This window comes from Phacochoerus africanus, chromosome 5 (assembly GCF_016906955.1).
Source record: "Phacochoerus africanus isolate WHEZ1 chromosome 5, ROS_Pafr_v1, whole genome shotgun sequence".
Lineage (NCBI taxonomy): Eukaryota > Metazoa > Chordata > Mammalia > Artiodactyla > Suidae > Phacochoerus > Phacochoerus africanus.
Window position 1 is genome coordinate 29741086 of NC_062548.1, and position 19038 is coordinate 29760123.

Consider the following 19038-nt stretch of genomic DNA (forward strand, 5'->3'; position numbering starts at 1 on the left):
GAAAAATGTAAAAGGCAGGAAAACAGATTCCTTTGCAGACCTCCAGATGTTCAGCCCCGCCAACACCCTGACTTTACCTCAGTGAGACCCATTTCAGAGTTCGGACCTGCAGAACTGTAAACTAATAAATCACTATGTCTGTGGTGATTTCTGACAGGCGTCAGGAATTGAACGCAGCATGGTTTAGAGGCTGACGTGAACACAACAGGCAATTCCTGGGCCTGCAGGATGGATGAACTTCAAATGTTCCAGCCAGAAAAAAACTTCTACATCTTGATCTGGCTGGTGGTGTAGACCTATGTTAATATATGTAAATTATCTTTTTTACATATGAGTGATGCACCAATTAAAAATCAAAAGGGGAGTTCCCATCGTGGCTCAGTGGGTTAAGAGTCTGACATAGTGTCTGTGAGGATGCCGGTTCGATCCCTGGCCTCACTTGGTGAGTTCAGGATCCAGCACTGCTGCAAGCTGTTATTGTAATTCTTTTTTTTGCTTTTTTAGGGCCACACCCATGGCATATGGAAGGTCCCAGGCTAGGGGTCAGATCGGAGCTAGATCTGCTGGCCTACACCACAGCCACAGCAATGCCAGATCCGAGCCAAATCTGTGACCTACACCACAGCTCATGGCAATGCCGGATCCTTAACCCACTGAGTGAGCCCAGGGATCAAACCCACCACCTCTTCGTTCCTGGTCAGATTCGTTTTCATTGCGCCACGACAGGAACGCCATTGTTATCATAATTCTTTAACAGCAAGTTCCAGTTAGGCAGATAAATCACATAGCCCCCCACCATGAACAAATTATTGAAAAGGAGGCATTTGGGGAGAAGGTACCCAGGGGACGAAATCACGGACCCTGCTACACCCCATTGCAATGCTTCCAGGTTACAGCAAAGGAAAAAGGAGCAAGCAATCCCAGTCACTCTTTGGGTCTGACCACGCTCACACCCTCTGCCCCGCTGACCGCATTGGCCTCATCAGCACAAGGATGAGCTCAGAACAGTCAGGGATGTGGATCTATAAACCCTCACTCCCGTCCCAAACCAAACGGCCCTCTCCATCCTCCCTGGTCAAAATCCGTGTGCTTAAAAGCATCACATGGGACCCATTCAAGGTAATTAACAACCTGTTCGTTGTCATAAACCAGCCCCACTCCCCGGATCTTTCCCCAACCTTGGGACGGAGCTGAAAGGCAGACAAATTTGGTTTCCATTTATCTTTGGGTTGAACTTTTTTTTTTTTTCTGGCTGAACGACATCCTGCAGTCTATTTTATGTTCAGTGACTCTGGCGTCCCTGTAAGAGTCACCTTGCAGGAGTGGTCTGGTGAATTCATCCCAGGGAGGGCTGCTTTCTTAGGGACGTGAGGGTGATTTGATGGGGGTCTGTGGCTCAACCAGCTCCCCTAAGGCTAGAGACACATAATCGTGACCCGTTGGGCTCAGCTGACAGCCAGTATCCACAGCCAAAGACGTGAGACTTCGGGTGATTCCAGAACCCCCACCCCCACCCCAGCCTTCCCGTTTTCCGGCTGAAGACAGGGAGATCATAGAGCAGGGACCATCCAGCCCACGGTGCTCTGTCCTGACCTGCAGACACTGTAAGAGACGAGTATTCTTGTTATATAAGACCTGTGCCCTGGGCAATATGTTATGCAGTGGTTGATAACTAATAGAGAAAAAACCTAAACGATGCCATCTCATGCAGCATCTGGATATAAAATCTTCTAGAAGGACTGGGATTGGTACTGTCTGTGGTGTGTAAGCACCCCTGGACCCATCACTGAATCCAGGAGAAAGCTATTCGGTGATTGGCCCAGCCAGTGGCCAAAAGGGGACACTCACCTTGCAGAGGAAGGGGGTGGAGAGAGGTCCTCCCGAGACAATAATGCTGGCAGACCAAGACGATGTCAAAAGCAGTGACCTCACTGCTTATCCATCTCCCCCTCCTGTTAGCTGCCGTGATGTCTTCTGCTGATGTCGATAGTTAGCCCGATGCTATGAAAGATACCTCTGCTGATAGTGACTCTGCTCGGACCGTGGCTGCCAAGGCCATGGTCAAGGTCAGTCTCCCACTGAAGCTGGAACTCTCAACCCACTGAGACCTCAAGTGGCATTTTTACCTTTTGTGGCCATTTGACTTTACTCCTGGCCTTAGGAATCAAGTGCTATTCTAAATAGGGTGCACGGCAGATGGCTCCAGGGATACAGCATGAAACCAGTCAGCATTTGCTTCAGTTTCTCTGTTAGAACCCAGCACACACTCCTCAGAGTTCCTTTTATTTATTTGTTTGTTTTTGCTTTTTAGGGCCGCCCCGGCAGCATATGGAGGTTCCCAGGCTAGGGGTGGAATCGGAACTGTAGCTGCTGGCCTGCACCACAGCCACAGCAATGAACGATCCAAGCCACGTTTGTGAACTACCCCACAGCTCACGGCAACCTGGATCCTTAACTCACTGCGCAAGGCCAGGGATCGAACCCACGTCCTCATGGATACTAGTCAGGTTCACTTCCACTGCACCATGTAAGGGGACTCCAGAGTTCCTTTTATTTAGAAAAGGGGTTCTCAGGAGTTCCTGTCGTGGCTCAGTAGTGACAAACCCGTCTAGGATCCATGAGGATGCAGGTTCAATCCCTGGCCTCAATCAATGGGTTAAAGGATCCAGAGTTGCCATGAGCTGTGGCGTAGGCCGGCAGCTGTAGCTCTGATTCGACCCCTAGCCTGGGAATTTCCATATGCCATGGGTTTGGCCCTAAAAAGAAAAAAAAAAAAAAAGAAAGAAAGAAAGAAAAGAAAAGAAATATATAAAAGTGGTTCTCAACCTTGGCTGCACATGAGAATTACCTGGGGAGCTTTTAAAAATAATGCAGACGTCTAGGCCACCCTCCAAGCCAGTTATATTAGATTCCCGAGGGGGAGACTGATTTGGGTCTTTTCAAGCTCCTGCAAAGGATTCCTGGGTTCTACTCAGGGTCATAACCACTGGTTTGGAGTGAGATCAGGCCACGAATCAATTGCACTCCCCGAAGGTGAGTGAGGCCACCCTTAGAGCCACCACAGCGCCCCCCCCATTACACCCCCACCATCACCCCCCCCAACCAACAGCAAGTTCTGTCATTTCCAGCTTCTCTCTGTCCATTTCAGTCCCACTGCATGGCTACAACACAGCACAAGTCACCGCCACCACATGCCCCGAGCACTCTGGAAACCCCCTCATTAGACCTCCCCCCTCCCCTCCCTCCCCCGGCTCCCCACTTTCCATCTGTGCCCCCCTGGATGCTTCTCTACACAAGAGCCAGCGCTCCTTTTAAAACGCAAATCAGGCACCGCAGCCTTGGCAGCAAACCCATCAATGACATCCAAAGGAACTTGAAACCCCAACTCCTCATGAAGACGTCAGGAGTCCAGTTCCTGTTCCCCCTCTGATACTGGGCTCATGCCCCGTCCTCTTAGGCCAGCCCCATGCGGTAGAACTTTCTGTGACAATGAAAACGCCCTCCATCAACACCAGCCTCGTGGGGCCCCTGAGCACTTCAAACGTGGGTAGCACAAATCAGAGGCCCGCTTTTCAGAGTATAGTTGATTTACAGTGTTGTGTCAATTTCTGCTCTATAGCAGAGTGACCCAGTCATACATATATACACATACGTATTGTTTTTCTCATACTATCTTCCTTTAAGTGTATGTAATGTTCACTCATTTCAACTTAAATAGCAGAGTTCCCGTGGCAGCAGCACAGTGGAAATGAAGCTGACTCGGATCTATGAGGACGCAGGTTCGATCTCTGACCACAATCAATAGTGAGTTAAGGATCTGGCGTTGTTGTGAGCTGTGGTGTAGGTCACAGATGGGGCTCGGATCCCGAGCTACTGTGGCTGTGACTTTGGTGTAGGCCGGTGGCTACAGCTCTGATTCGCCCGCTAGCCTGGGAACCTCCATATGCCACAGGTGCGGCCCTAAAAAGTAAAAGTGGCTAGTAGCAGTCATATTGGATGGCACAGAACCTTGATTTCAAGCATGCCAAGTTCTTTACCTTTCCGGGTTCAAAACAACAGTTCCCTCTGCTTGGGACCGGACATGAATGAGAAGTGCTTCCCCAAAAGGAAATCGGGGGGAGATATTCCCACAGCAGGAGATGATGGAGAGGAAAGAGCAGGTGTTGTCGTCAGGGGGACGTCAGGGGTGACTCTGAGAGCCAAGGGCAGGGAATGATGAGGGGACGGCCCCCAATGCAGCATTCAATTCAGAGCAGTGATCAGATATGAATGTGCTGCAGTGTGAAACGGAGGAGCAAGTTGTAGGGAAAAAGACCCAGGGTCCACTGATACAAAGTCAGAAATCTGCACAACTAAACAATAAATGCTTATAGTTGCACACATATTAGGGAAAACCAAAGAAAAGCAACAGAATGATAAACACAAAATTCACAATCAAGGTGACTTCTAAGGGAAGAGAAGGAGCTAGGATCAGAAAGGGTCATTTCCGTCTGCCCTGGGCACAGGTAACATGAGGTGTGTTGCTGTAGAGAACTTAAAACAGGAGTTCCTATTGTTGCTCAGCACGTTAAGAACCTGTCCGTGAGGATGCAGGTTCAATCCCTGGCCTCACTCAATGGGTTAAGGATCTGGCAGGGACGTGGCTTGGATCTGGCATTGCTATGGCTCTGGGGTAGGCTGGCAGCTGCAGCTCCAATTTGACCCCTCGCTGGGGAAATTCCATATGCCTCAGGAGTGGCTGTAAAAAATTTTTAAAAGAGAGAGAGAGAATTTGAAAACAATAGAACGAGTTAAAAATCAATCTTTGAAAACAATAGAACAAGTTAAAAATCAATCAGTCCCTTTTTTAATTTCACCAGTCTCCAGCAATTACAAACAATGTCAGCGATAAAATACTCTTCCCCCCAAAAAGCTTTTGTTGGTTTAAGCTTTAAAAATTGCGGCAATTACAGGAGAGATGTAGATGCAAATATAGAACTACACATACATATATATGTAGATATGTAAACGTCAAATTTTCATGTGTTATTGCTTATACTCTGTGCCAGTTATCAATTTTTTGTCTCTCAGCTCCAAATTCGTTCTTCTCTCACCTGCGTTGAGAGTTTGGAGCTGCACCCTGTAAACAGTTCGCCTTTTCCAGCTGACATAATGTTGACTGTCAGTAGAGGGCGCTGGAGAGATACTGCAAAAGGAAGGAGCTTCTGATGCTTTGCTTCTCCAACAACTGCACAGCCAGCAGGTGGCTTCAGGAGGTGGTTTCTAGGGGGTCTCACCAGCACCCCAAGGAGAGGCTTCCTAATGGGTGTGTGAACATCCCAGCTGATTGTGCTCACTAGCCCTGTTCTCAGTACTTCTGTGAACTAGGCAGTGAACCTCAGCCCTTCCGCTCTCACAGGGTCTAATCTCAGTCCTGAAGAGGCAGCATCTTTCAATTTGTTCCTTCCCTGATGAAGTAGGTGTAATTCTAAGGCCTCCTCCTTGCGTACCTGCCCTGGATGATCCTCAGGATTTATAACATGATGAATTCTAATCCTGCGGTCAGATAATGTTTTATGGCTAGTTGACTTTAGGAAAGGGACATTTAGGAGTTCTCGCCGTGGCGCAGTGGGTTAAGAATCTGACTGCAGCAGCTCAGGTCACTGCGGAGGTACAGGTTTGATCCCTGGGCCAGCAAAGTGAGTTAAAGGATCCAGCGTGGCCGCAGCTGCAGCATCCTAAAAGACAAAAAAAAAAGGATAGAGAAAAGATTCGAAACACAGAAGGATTTGACATGCCATTGCTGACTTAAGGATAGATGGGAGCACGTGGCAAGGAATATGCTAGGAGCTAAGGGAGGCCCCCAGCTGACAGCTAACAGGAAATAAAGATCTCAGTCCAGCAACCACAAAGAATTGAACTCTGCCAACAACAAAATGAGCTTGGAAGCAAGCTTTTTCCCAGAGCCTCCATATAAAAACTCAGCCCTGGACATTCCTGGTGCCTCAGCTAGTTAAGGATCCAGTGTCATCACTGCTGTCGCTCAAGTCACTGCTGTGGCACAGGTTCAATCTCTGGCCCAGGAACTTCTGCATGCCGTGGACGCAGCAAAAAAGAAAACCCAGTCCTGCTGACGCCTTGATTTCAGTCTTGGCATACCCTGAGCAAAGAACTGATAACCTATACAACTGTGAACTAACAAATAGCTGAGATTATTTTATTTTTTTTTAATTTTTTTTTTGTCTTTTCTAGAGCCGCACCTGCAGCATGTGGAGATTCCCAGGCTAGGGGTCCAATCGGAGATGTAGCTGCCAGCCTACCCCAGAGCCACAGCAGCCTGGGATCCGAGCTGCATTCTACCTTCTTTCTCTACAAATCTAACCACTGGGCACCTCCTATCAGTGGAATCATGTTCTTCTGTGACCAACTTATTTCACTTGACATACTTTTTTTTTTTTTTGGTCTTTTTGCCTTTTCTAGGGCAGCTCCCATGGCATGTGCAGGTTCCCAGGCTAGGGGTCTAATTGGAGCTGTAGCTGCCGGCCTGCACCACAACAACAACGCAGGATCAAAGCCACATCTGCAACCTACACCACAGCTCATGGCAACACAGGATCCTTAACCCACTGATCAAGGCCAGGGATCAAACCTGCAACCTCATGGTTCCTAGTCGGATTCGTTAACCACGGAGCCACAACGGGAACTCCTCATTCAACATACTTTCAAGGTTGATTTGTGTTCTATCATGTGCCAGAATTCCCTCCCTTTTTAAGGCTGAAGAGTAGCCCATTGCAGAGATATACCACATGCTGTTTAACCATTTATCTGTCAGTGGATACAGGGACTGCTTTCAGCTTTTGGCTACTGAGAATAATGCTGCTATGCATATCAAATAGCATATTGTGCTGCTATGCTGTACAAATATCTCTTCCTCAAGTCCCTATTTTAAATTATTGGGGGTACATACCCCGAAGGAGAATGGCTGGATCCTACGGTAATTACCTTTTTGGAAGAAGCACCCTACTGTTTTCCATAGCAGCTAATTAGGTATTGTTTTAAACTCCCAAACGCATGTGCATTTATTATTCAGCAATAGAAAACTAATACACGTGAGTGTTCTCTCTCAGCCCCAGAGAGAGTAACTGCTTCCTGCATCTGCTGTCCCCACATTTCTTAGAGCTTCTTTATTTCTCTTTGTAGCTAATCCTCTCTTCCAGTTAATTTTTTTAACAAAATGTTCCCTATTCAAATTACCGGTGTTTTATATATCTCCTGAGTGATCCCTGAGAGAGAGCATCTTTAATAAGCATTGTGTTCTATTCGGAAGTTAATGGGTTTTTTTATTATTATTGGAGTATAATTGACTTACACATGTTGCATTAGTTTCTGGTATACAGAAAAATGATTCCTTTATATACATATATAATACATACATTCTTTTCATTTTCTTTTCCATTATGGTTTATTACAAGATGTCGAATGTAGTTCTCTGTGTGCTACAGTAGGACTTTGTTGTTTATCCATTTTATATAAAATAGTGAGTATCCATTAATCCCAAACTCCTAATTTATTCCTTCCCAAGCTCCTTCCCCTTTAGTAACCGTAAATTTGTTCTTTATGTCTGCGAGTCTGTTTTGATTTTGTAAATAAATTCATTTTATCATATTATAGATTCCACATGTAAGCGATACCATATGGTATTTGTCTTTCTCTTTCTGACTTATTCCACTTAGTATGATACTCTCTAGGTCCATCGCATTACTGCAAATGGCATGATTTCATTCTTTTTTATGGTTGTATAATATTCCATTGTATATATATACCACATCTTCTTTATCCATTCATCCCTGTCGATGGACATTTAGGTTGCTTACATGTCTTGGCTCCTGTGAATAGTGCTGCAGTGAACATAGGGGTGCATGTATCTTTTACACAGAAGTTAATTTGGAGAACTAATTATACACCCAGCCTGTAATATACAAAAAAAAAAAAAAAATCAGCAACATCTCCTCATTTTCAGCTGTAAATTCATAAGTTTGAATTGGTTCCAATTTGTTTTGGATGCAATTCATATCTCTAACTTCTGTACTATTACATATTCCTTATTTGAATAGAATATTGGAAACAAATAATGATATCACAGAGACCTTGAATTTGTCACTTCTGTCATTCTATCTGACCATTTGGAGTTTTTATCTGAGATTAAAATTTAAAACAGTGGAGTTCCTGATGTGGCACAGTGGGTTAAGAATTTGACTGCAGCAGCTCCAGTTGCTGTGGAGGTGCAGATTCAATCCCTGGCCTGATGCAGTGGGTTAAAAAGGATCTGGTCTTGTGGCATAGGTCACAGCTGCTACTCAGGTTCAATCTCTAGCCCAGGAACTTCCATATGCTGCAGGTGCAGCCATTAAAAATTAAAAATTAAAAAATAATAAAATTTTCAACAGTGAAAAGATAGGAACTACAAAGTGTAAATTTTTGGTAGTTCCAAATTTTGATTCATATATTAAATATTTTACAGAATTTGAATAATATGTTTAAAATAGAAATGTATACGTCCTTTGAAATGACTTTTTAAATCTAAGTATAAATCAAGAAAATAATAATTATTACTGAATAGTAAATGATCCTTACTAAAAGCAGTTTGTTGTATAAAAGAGGGAGGTTCTAAAAAACAATCTACCCTTGGAATTTCCATCATGGCACAGCGGAAACAAATCTGACTGGGAACCATGAGGTTGTAGGTTCGATTCCTGGCCTCACTCAGTGGGTTAAGGATCCGGTGTTCCTGTGAACTGTGGTGTAGGTCACAGACACAGCTTGGATCTGGTGTTGCTGTGGCTGTGGTGTAGGCCACCGGCTGTAGCTCAGATTAGACCCCTAGCCTGGGAAACTCCATATGCTGCGGGTGCGGCCCTAAAAGCCAAAAAACACAAAAAAATCTGCCCTGGGTGTGAAATACTGGGTGTGCCACTGGGGCATATACTCAGTAATGGTAACATTAAATTTGTACTCATTGTATTGTTATAAATATTATTTGTCATTATTCAATATATTAAAGCAGTTTTAATCCAGCAGCTCAAAGAAATACAGAGTAAGTCTAATTCTACCTTCTAAATTTGCTTCTCTAATCTTGTCCTCCCTAACTTAATTTCCCTCAACCATTTGAGTAGATGTTGCTGAATCTGTGGTATATTTTAGAAGCTGGCTGTGTAATTAGTTCTCCAAATGAACTTCTGTGTAAAAGATACATGCACCCCTATGTTCGCTGCAGCACTATTCACAGTAGCCCAGACATGTAAGCAACTTAAATGTCATCAACAGATGAATGGGTAAAGAAGATGTGGTACATATATACAATGGAATATTATGCAGCCATTAAAAAAACAATGAAAAACAGGGAGTTCCTATCTTGGTGCAGCAGAAATGAATCTGACTAGGAACCATGAGTTTTTGGGTTCAATCCCTGGCCTCCTTCAGTGGGTTAAGCATCCCAGATTGCCATGGGCTGTGGTATGGGTCGCAGGCATGGCTCCGATCTGGCATTGCTGTGGCTCTGGCATAGGCTGGCAGCAACAGCTCGGATTAGACCCCTAGCCTGGGAACCTCCATATGCCACGGATGCAGCCCTAAAAAGAAAAAAAAAAGTCAAAACAAACAAAAAAAAGAATGAAAAACAGTAACTTGAAAAGATATATGCCCCCCATGTTCATTGCAGCATTAATAATAATAGCCAAGATAGGAAAAAACCCTAAGTGACCATTGATGAATGAATGGATAAAGGAAATGTGAGATTATATATATATATGTATATGCTGTTCAGCCATTTAAAACAAAAAAAAAGAAGGAAATCTTGCCATTTGCAACAACATGGATGGAATACGGGGACATTACACTAAGTGAAATAAGTCAGAGAAAGACAAGTACCACATATACCATATGATCTCATATTTACATGTGAAATCTAAAAAAAAAAATAAAGCTCATGGATACAGAGCAGATCAGTGGTTGCCAGAGGCAGGGACCAGGGGTGGGCAAAACAGGCGATGGGGGTTAAAAGTGACAAACTTCCCGTTATAAAACAAGAAAGTCTCGGAAGTGTAATACACAAGACGGCAACTATAGCTGTTAATACCATATTGCATATTCAAAAGTTGCTGAGAGAGTAGATCTTAAATGTTCTCACAATAGGAAAAAGAATTTAGTGTCACTATGTTTGGTGCTGGAGATTTACTAGACTCATTACGATCATTTCACAATATTTACAAATATCAAATCATTATGTTCTACACCTAAAACTAATATAATGCCAATTATAAGTCAATTTCAAGTTTGAAAACAAAGCATAAGGGTAACAAACAGAACCAGAACAAGGTCATCAATTTTCTAGATTCTACAGGAATGTGCTGTGATGGCAAAGTAGAAAAGGTACCCTGGAGCAAAGGTACAACAGGATGGAGATGCTGGGGATCGAACCCAGGACCTCATGCATGCTAAGCATGCGCTCTACCACTGAGCTACATCCCCACCTTGTGGCCTGTGCCTTTCTTAAAGTACCTTCATGAAATGAAACAGAAATTTTTCATCTGCCCTCCACCCTTAAATAAGTCAGGTTACAGTGGCCATCAAGAGTGACAGGAAATTTCTTTTTCTTCCTGTGCCTTTTGCACTATTGTATTGTCTACTTAAAACAAATGAAAATGTAAAATAAAATAGGAGAAAATTAAAAGTTAAACCAAACCGCTTTCCTGCAACAACGCCCTCAATCTTACAGGTAGAAAACCGAGGCCAAATAAGAGGAGTGCCTCCTCTGTCCACAGAGCTTCCAGCTGGCCCCATTGGGGAGCCACCTCCCTCTGAACCCCAGAGCCCCTCATTCTTCCCTGGGTTAAAGCACTGAACATGCCTTGCTGCCATCATTTCCATGCCTTGTCTATCTCTGTGCCCTCAGTACCCAGCTCAAGGCATCTACCATTTTTGTTCATCCTGAAACCAGTATTTGTTGAAGACGGACAATGATTCCAAAGTTCTGGCAAGTGCACAAGTTCAATGAATAAACTCTTGGTCGAAGTTCCCCCCTGACCTTGTAGAGAGGGCTGCCATGAACTACTACACAATTTCAGGAAGTGCCACTTGCGTAGGCTATTATTTACCTGGTCCCCCTGGATTTGTGCAGTGCACAACTTATCTAACTATACCTAGTAGAACAGTCCATGTGTCCAATGGTCCAGTGGAAAAGATAAGTGGAACAAAGCAGCAGTTATTTCTTTTTCTTGGAATTAGGACAATGAAGGAAAAGTAACAGGTGTATGAGAGAGAACAAAAGGAGTGATTTTGTTTCACATAAGCCATGCTGAGAAAGTCATATTTAAACTGGAAACTACGTTAGGAATTTATTTAGTTTTTTTTTTTTCCTTTTTTTTAGGTCCACACCCACAGCAAATGGAGGTTCCCAGGCTAGGTGTGGAATCGGAACTGTAGCCACCGGCTTACACCACAGCCATAGCAACGCCAGATCAGAGCCGAGTCTGCCACCTACACCACAGCTCATGGCAATGCCGGATCCTTAACCCACTGAACAAGGCCAGGGATCGAATCAGCAACTTCATGGTTCCTAGTCGAATTTGTTCCTGCTGAGCGATGACAGGAACTCCTTATTTAGTTTATTTAGTTAGGAATTTATTTATGTAGTTGCTAGTGACAAAGACCCAACTTAGTAGCTTTAATAAAACAGTTTCCTTTTTCTCTCAATCCATGAGAAGCCAGAATCAGCACAGCACTGATTTGACAGCTCCACCAGTTATCAGGAGCCCAGCCTCCTTCTGTCTCTCTGTTCCCTATTCCTTGCCGTGTGGCTTTCATTCGCAAAGTTGCCTCATGATTCAAAATGGTTGCTAGAGCTCCAGCCACCACAGCTACATCACAGGCAACAGGTCAGGGCAAGGATATTAGAAAAATAAGGAGATGTGCCCCCACTTATTTAAGGAGCTATGTTCTTGGTCACATGAATGTACCATACTGCAAGAGGGGCTGGGAAATGTAGTCTCTAAGGCATTGCCCAGAGTCGTTACTAAAAAGGGGGAATTGTTATTGAGAGGCAACAAGTAGCCTCTGCTATAGACTGGAGTTAATTCAGTGAAAGAATTGGCGAGAGCAGCTTCTAGGCAGAGGGAAAAACAAGTACAAAGTCCCAAAGAAGAGGAGGCTGGTGCATTCTCAGGACGGAAAGAAGGTGACCAGAGCACATTGAATGGGAGGCAATGAGGAACCAGGAGAAAGAGAAGGACCCAGCCCCCTTTTGCCCATCGGCACAGCCAGGTACTTACCTTCCATTATGGGCAGCGTCTCAGAGGCAAGGAGACCCCTGTCCATAGTCTAACCTCACCTCTCACTGAGCACCTTCGGCTAAGTCTTTTAAATTGACTGAGCCTCTCTTTCCTTACCTGTACAACAAGAATGATATGCAACCAACCTTTAGATTTAGTATGCACATTAAATGATATAATACATATAAGGACGTTAGCCCAGCCCCTCACACATATTTAGCACGCATTTTTATTAATTGACATATTTAGCAGGCATTATTATTTATTGGTTTAAATAACATTTATTTTATTTATTGACATATTTAGCACGCATTATTTATTGACATCCTTGGCCAAAAAGATCGCAGAATTCTGACAATCAACAGTCAAGGTTAGAACCCCAGCCTCTAACCAAGGGCTCTGCACCCAGTGTTCCCCAAACGGTGGCTCTTCCTATTGTGACTATTGCCAAGGACAGTAGACAATTCGTCCGAGTTTCTTCCAGCCTCTTTCTTGCCTGCTTCCCCACCATGCCAGCCAACCACAGATCTATCCAATCTTCAGGTTACCCACCTCAATGGCAAACTAGAGACGAGGGTGCCAGGGTGGGAAGCGCCACCCCAGGGTGCTAACAGACCCGCACCAGCACCACCAGGTGCTTGGTGAGACCCCCAAGCAGGCTCTCTCTCTTGGGCTCAGCCTCTCAGAGTGAATCAGCTCAGCCCCACTGCAGAAACACTCACTGCCCTGAACTTTAATAAAACCCACGCTTAGACTCCAGGAACCATCACCCTTTATAGCCTCATCGATTTTTTTCAGCCTATTTTTATTATTCCTCTTCCCGGTGAGGGTTGTATATATTTGGGGGCTGCATTCCTTTCATAAATAAGTAAATATGTTGGTAAATACTGATAAGAGCTACCATTTATTCAGCGCTTGGCATGGGGCCAGGGATGGTCCTGGGTGAGGTTTGGCCTCCCTTATTTTTATTCCATCATCACAACAGCCCAATGAGGCTGCCACTCTAGTGGTCCCCATTCGACAGAGGAGGAGACTGAGGCTCAGAGACGTGAGGCCACTTGCCCCCAGAAGGAGCAGCATAGTTGCTATGGAAACAGTCTGGCTGTTCCTTAAAAAGTTAAATAGAGAGTTGACATCTGACCTAGCAATTCCACCTCTAGGTGTCTACCCCCAAACAACAAAGACATGGAGTTCCTGCTGTGGCGCAGCGGAAACAAATCAGACTAGGAACCATGAGGTTGTGGGTTCTATCCCTGGCCTCGCTCAGTGGGTTTAGGAAGCGATGTTTCTGTGAGCTGTGGTGTAGGTCACAGATGCAGCTCGGGTCCTGCATTGCTGTGACTGTGGTGCAAGCCGGCAGCTGTAGCTCTGAGTCAGCCCTTAGCCTGGGAACCTCCGGATGCTGTGGGTGTGGCCCCAAAAAGCGAAAACAAAAACAAAAAATCTTGAACGTACTAAGCCCCACTGAATCACGTACTTGAACATGATAAATTTTATGGTAAGTGATTTAGATCACAGCGTTGATTTGTTTTTCTGGGGTTTTGTTTGTTTGGGTTTTTTTGTGGGGTTTTTTTGTTTGTTTGTTTTGGTTTGGTTTTTTTGTTTGTTTTTGTTTGTTTTGGGCAAGAGGCAGTGTGGGGATTGAAGAGCAAGGTTATCTGATCCAAAATCTCAAGGACCAGCTTCTGAGCAGCTCATGTGGATACAGACCCAAACTCCACTTCACTTCCTACATGCACTCCTGCCCTCAGGCCCTCTAACCAAGCTTTTGGGGTTGAAGCCAGGCCAGGCAGGCAGTCAGGGAAATGCCAAGTGCCCAAATGAGGAGCTGATGATGGGGACCTGCCAATAGTCCTTGACCCGCACACCCGCCCCCAAGCCTGGGGCCGTCTCCTCCCAGCCTGGGGCCCAGAACATCAGCATTGCTTGCAGTCTCCTGAAGCACTGCTTTATGGGCTTCTCAGCAGTCAGCAGGTGAATCACAGCTGCCCGAGTGAGGCCTGCAGGCCCTTTAACACCAACGAGCCCATTCCAGAGGAAAGGGGGGAGGTGGTTGGTGCTCATGCATTTTGCTTCATTGATATAAAATAATTTATTCTTCTGCAAATCTTCCCAATTTCCATCTCCCCCCTGCCCAAAGAAGACTCCAAGCAAAAGGCAAGACGGCTTGGCACAAAGGATACAGACTTTTTTTTTTTTTTTTGGCCCTGCCTGTGGCAGGTGGAAGCTCCCGGGCCAAGGATCGCCCCCTGAGCTGCTGCAGTGACAATGCCAGATCCTGAACCTCCTTTGCCACAAGGGAACTCCGAAGACATTCTTCATAGCCTGAGAAGCTGGGGTCAGATCTCGGCTCCTGCCACAGAGTGGCCTCAAGGGGGCGCTTCCTTTCTCTGAGGCTTAGTTTCCCCATCTATCAAGTGGGGCTCATAACACCCACCTCTTTCAAGGTGATCCTGAAACTAGGAAATGCAGGATCTGGACGTTGCAGCGTGCAGTGGGGCTCGGCACCTGGTAGCTGTTATGATTAACTGTCTTCTCCGCATCGTTTCCCCCAGCACACTGAAGTGTGCAGTCGGCAGCAACCATGGGATCCAAGAAACGTCTGAAATTTCCCTGTACCTGGGACACTTGTTTACGCCAGGCTCCTAGCCCCAGAGTTTCTGATTCAGGAGAGAGACTGAAGATACTGCATTTTTACTGATAACCAACTCAAGGTGTAAGACTTTCAGATAATGATTTTCAGCCCTGGCTATACATTGTAATCATCTAGAAAAGGTTAGGACTTTTTTGTTTTTTGCTTTTATGCCTAGATCCTACCCCCAGAGATTCTGATACATTGGGGCCTTTGTGTGGCCAGGACATTGGGATTTTTCAAGCCCCTGGTAATTGCACTGTGCATCCAGGGCTGAGAACCGCTGCCCTGAGCCAGCGCTTCTCAAGGTGAGGTCCAGGGACCCACAGCATCAGCATCTCTGGGAACTTGTTAAAAAATGCTAATTCTTGGAGCGTTCCCATTGTGGTTCAATGGTAATGAACCCTACTAGTAGCCATGAGGACAAGGGTTCGATCCCTGGCCTTGCTTACTTGGTTAAGGATCTGGCATTGCTGGAAGCTGTGGTGTAGGTAGCAGATATGGCTCGGATCTGTTGTTGTTGTGGCTGTGGTGTAAGCTGGCAGCTACAGCTCCAATTCAACCCCCAGCCTGGGATCTTCCATATGCTACAGGTGAGGCCCTTAAAAGACAGAAAAAAAAAAAAAAGGCAAATTCTTGGAATTCCTGCTGTGGTTCCGTGGGATCTGCAGTGTCTCTGCAACACCAGGATGTGGGCTGGATTCCCCCTGCCTCCACCTGGCACAGTGGGTTAAGGATCCAGCGTTGCCGCTGTGGTGTCGTAAGTCGCAACTGTGGCTGAGATCTGATCCCTGGCCCAGGAACTCCATATACCACGGGGCAGCCAAAAAAAGAAAAAGAAAAAGCAAACTGTCCTTCCCCCAACCTCTGGGTCAGAAATTCTGGAGGAGGGTTTAATAAGCCCTGTGGGAGATTCTGAACCACACTCAAATGCAAGACCCCCACACACGTGATCTACGAGGCACGGTCTCCCCTTACTTGCATGATGATAAGAAGCACGGGAGGAGAGGGGCTTGTCACTCTAGCACCCTCCACCCAGACTCTGATTCTCAGAGCCTTGGAATATGGCCGGGGAAGGTGTGTTTTTAACAAGTGCCCTTTACGCTCCTGCTCAATAGCTCCCTTGGAATTAAATCCCACATCCTCCCCTCAGCCCACCCTTTCAGAGTCTCAGGCAAGTCAGGGCAACACTGGCTTCAAGAACTGCTCTATAGGGCACCAAACCCCCACCCCACCCCCACTTGCACCACTAGGCTTATGCCTCATGGTTTTTATTATTCTGTTTCAGAGGCTGTTCGAGGAACCACAGAACACTGCACATGCTGTCCCGGAGGAGATTCTCAAAATAATTACTTTTACATCAAACCAACATTATATTATACATTTCCTGTCTACTTAGACAATAACCTAAATCAGAGAATATTGAAATATATATATACATCACGTATATATACACATTTACATACTGCCCATGCATATACACACCACATATGCATATGCATACCAGATATACATGTATACACACATGTGTATGCATACCACAAATACATATATAGCAGATATGCATACACACGTATATGCATACTGCAAATGGATATATATCACACATGCATGTGCATGCCATATATACATAAGCACATGTGCATACACATGACACATGCATATGCATGACGCATGCATGTATATGCATGTAACACATACACATATGTCACACATGCATATACATACCATATATACATATATACCACACATGCATATGCATACATACCACATATACATGTATATGCATGTCACATATACATATATGCCACACGTGCATATACATACCATATATACATATATACCACATGTGCGTGTGCATGCCACATATACATATACATGTATACCACACAGGTGTATGCATGCCACACATGCATATATACACCATACATGCATTTGCATGCCACATACACATATCCATGTATGTTTGTATGCCACATATACATATCCATGCCACACATGTCTATACATGCCACATATACAGATACACACCCTACATGCATATGCACGCCATGTATACAGGTACATACCACACACATATACACATATATATATTCATATGGCATGCACACTATATACCACATAGACACATATATTTACATACCACATATACCTATACATATGCATACCACACATGCATATGCATACGAAATATACATGTATACCATATGTGCATATTCATACCACACATACATATCCGTGCCGCACATGCATATGCACACCACATACACGTACACGTACCACACGTGCATACACTTATACATAGTGCATGCACATATACCCATGTATACCTACACACATACATACCACACATACATATATCTGCCTACTATACAGATACATGGCACACATGCGCCCAACCACAGCACTTCCTGAATGCCAGCTCCCGCCCCTGCCCTGCACAACCTCTCCCCAGCTGCTGCTCACACTCAACTGTCAAAAGCCTTGCTCTTTCTTTCTTTTTTTTTAGGGTGGCACCTGCAGCATATGGAAGTTCCCAGGCTAGGAGTAGAATCATAGCTGTAGCCGCTGGCCTACTCCACAGCCACAGCAACACCAGATCTGAGCCACATCTCCACATCTGTGACCTACACCACAGCTCACCGCAACGCCAGATCCTTAACCAAGTAAGCAAAGCCAAGGGTCGAACCTGCGTCCTCATGGATACTAGTTAGATTCGTTTCTGCTGAGCCATGATGGGAACTCCAAGCTTTGCTCTTTCTGAGCCACCTGGGGCCCAGGATCTTTGCCGAGACCCTGGAACCCCTGATTTGTGGGGGACAGACACCAATGGTCTCCCAACAGCCTCCCCCCTTCTTCCTTGCTGCCAGCTCCCCAATCTGATACAAAGATCAGGTGGCCATGCACTCAGGGACAGTGGCCCATCTTCAAGAGAAAGTTCCAAGCTAAGGGGTCACAAACTTTCAGACCCAATAGCTTCTTTTTCATAATAAAAATATTTGTAATCCCCCCCTTACTCCCCTGAAAGGAAATTCAAGGATACCTACACACATGATTTTTTTATTAAATTCAAATAATGACCTGATTGTAATATAAAGAAAATTTAGAAAATATCTATAATAAAATAATAAGCATTTTGATAAAAATGCTCAGACACCACCACCTGGAAAACATCAGAATTAAGCATCCAAGAGCTTATAGCAAGATTCAAAATCACCATAAAAGCAACGGCCACGAACACTGCTGGGCACGGGCCTGAGGGAGGCCCCTCAAACTTCACCGAGCCAGTGGCCACCAGTGATGAGAGTTCCTGAAATAGAAAGGGAGCAATGCTTGTTAATATTCTCAACAAAACAAAGTACAGTCTTGCTTCGTCACAGCCTGTAGTTGCCTCCCTGGAAAAGTCGATCACCATTAAAACCCTCAAAATATGTTGTGTTATATGCAAAGTGGACTTAGCTCTAGGCTCTAGGCTGAGATGACCACAATGTATGCCTCGTAGGAACATTCTTCAGTAGAAGGACTGCACTCTGCATTGCAGGATATGGAACATCTCTGGCTCCCGCACTCTCAATGCCCTTGGCATCTTCTGGTCATTGTGACATCACTGTCCCCATACCTTTCCAAAACCACCCCCTGGGATCAATACCATTCCTATAGAAAGCTGCAAGGTCCAACAAGGAGACTGTCCTCTTGATCCCTTCCTCCCACCCTTTTTGTTGCAAATGCTATTGTGTGAAGACATGATACTTGGAGCTTTGGCAGCTATCTTGGGGCCAGGAGGTAAAGACCAAGCCTTCACAGAAATTCCACCCTAGCACCTATCCATCACTGAGTCACTTCCCCAGCCCTCTAATTACCTACCTCCAGACTTCGCATCATAAGTTCATCAAATGCCTTTATTGTTTAAGCTCTATTATTTGAATCTTCTCTTACTTGCAGTGGAACATATCTTTACTGACAGAGGTAAAGCCAACACACCAGCATGGGTGAACAAGACAAATTTAAAAGATTCAGGCCACAAAATGATAGGTATCTAGAATTTTACTTTAAATACTCCCAGCAAGAGTAAAACAGCAACAACAACAATAAAAAATCTTC

At 45.0% G+C, this 19038-nt stretch overlaps 1 non-coding gene across 1 annotated transcript; it reads right to left on the reverse strand.

The window, feature by feature from the left end:
* Window positions 1–10434: 10434 nt before the first annotated feature.
* TRNAA-AGC (transfer RNA alanine (anticodon AGC)) lies at window positions 10435–10506 on the reverse strand. The gene has a single exon. It is a non-coding gene; the product is annotated as a tRNA-Ala (tRNA).
* Between the last annotated feature and the right edge of the window lie 8532 nt (window positions 10507–19038).